The sequence below is a fragment of the Cygnus olor genome, chromosome Z (genome assembly GCF_009769625.2).
Source record: "Cygnus olor isolate bCygOlo1 chromosome Z, bCygOlo1.pri.v2, whole genome shotgun sequence".
In the NCBI taxonomy this organism is placed as follows: Eukaryota; Metazoa; Chordata; class Aves; order Anseriformes; family Anatidae; genus Cygnus; species Cygnus olor.
This window is the reverse complement of record NC_049198.1, coordinates 30561462-30563526: the sequence shown is the minus strand read 5'-3', so window position 1 is coordinate 30563526 and position 2065 is coordinate 30561462.

Sequence of the window (2065 nt, the reverse complement as noted above, 5' to 3'; positions counted from 1 at the left end):
AAAATGACAGACCGATCTCCATGCCTTGGTGGCATGCTTGGCTCAGTAACGAAAGCAGAGCATATCTGTCTTCATTTGCTGAATGAGAAATCTTGATCTTCTGCTCTGACATTTGGATCAGGTCCTAAGGTAGGATGATGTCTGAGCTTCACACTTCCCACTCATCTACACAGAAAAGAATACGTTTTACTGGTGGGAGAAGGATGACAGGAGAGTGCAGGGGTGTAGAATTGTGCTCAAGTAAGCTAGGCTTCAAGGCATCAGTCTGTTGGGATCTCCTACATGACTGACTAAATATGTTTTGAGGCTTTTTGGCCTCTCTGACAAATCAGGTATTGGACATTCCCTGAGGCAGGACATTCATCACATTTGGCTAATCCTGTGTTCCTCTGGTCTCTCCCTCTGGTGGAGTTTGCAATTAAGAACCTACAAACAACTTTCAAACTGAAGCCAAGAAAAATTCAAGAATGTGATGAATGTTGAAAGGGACCAATTTTGCTGAGAAAAGCATTACTGTAAATAGAGTCACAATAGCTAGTAGAGCTTATATAACACAAATGACCAGCATATATGAACTATTTGGCAAAGATTTCCCTTTCATCTAGTATATTCAATAAAGTGAGATCTGAGTTTTATTTTTTATTAAAAATGAGAATGTTGGCAGACTAAATAATTAACAAGTATAGCATCACTAACTGCAGAAGTTTTTCTTTAAGAAATATATGTATATATATATTGGTCTTTCGTGGACTTGGTGGCAATATCAGCACTGAATAGTGTAGCTTCATCTTGTTTATTCAATATATTTCTGCCCAAAGCCTCCTGATTGCCTGGCTAAGAGACTGCTTCACAGGAACACAATATCCTGCTCTTGCTATAAAGTATAGAAAGGGCAGCCTTGGCTATGCCAGGCACACATTTACTCACTCATGCTGGTAGGGGCAGATGGTGCAAGACCTTCCTATCTGAGTCAGTGTGACCCTTATGAGGCTAGTTTTTTTTTTTGTTTGCATGAAAGCACTTATAACAATAGCTTTGCCTGGGCGCTCTGTCTGGAAAGTTCAAGACATTGCTTGACAGCCTTACATGGTTACACATCTTGTCTCATGTGCCAGAGAAGAATATGGACAAGGAACTTCCCTACAGTACTCTCCAGGATCTGATTGCCAGTCCCATATCACTCATCCAGAAACACGAGGGTGGCAGAATAGGTGAGAGGCTGCATAACAAAAAGATAAAATGATGCTTGCAGCCCCTCTGCTCCGCAACGGTATCTAACACCTTGAGAGTAGGTAATGCCCAGCAGTATTACTGAGGGGTACTTGTGCACTGAAACTCACCTTCTGTCCTTTGGTATGAACTCACAATGTTTAGGAGAACGAGCACAAAGAAATTTTGTCTCCTGATTCTGAATTTCTGTGGGGAAAATGCTAATATGTGAGGTAACTCTCTTGTTAAGTTCACCTTATGAAGTATCTGAGCGCCTGTGCATTTTTAGCATTTAATTTCATTACTTCCTAAATGTTTCCTAAAGAAACATTAAAGATTTTATGTGCACCAGCCAGCGGGTAAGGAATTAGCTGGATGGTTGCACTCAAGGCGTTGCAGTCCAAAACTTTAATTTCCAAGTGAAGATCAATGACGAGTGGTGTTCCTCAGGGGTCAGTATTGGGACCAGCACTGTTTAACATCTTTGTTGGTGATGTGGACAATGAGACTGAGTGTACCCTCAGCAAGTCTGTTGATGACACCAAGCTGTATGGTGTTGTCAATGTGCTGGAGGGAAGAGTTGCCATCCAGAGGCACATGGACAGGTTGGAGAGGTGGGTCCAGGTGAACCTGATGAGGTTTAACAAGGAGAACTGCAAGGGCCTGCATCAGGGCTGGGACAATCCCAAGCACAAATACAGGATGGGTGGAGAATGAATTGAAAGCAGCCATGATGAGAAGGACCTGGGGGTGTTGGTTGATGAGCCAGCCATATGCGTTTGCGTCCCAGAAAGCCTACCATATTCTAGGTTGCAACAATAGAAGTGTGACCAACAGGTCGAGGGAGGTGATTCTA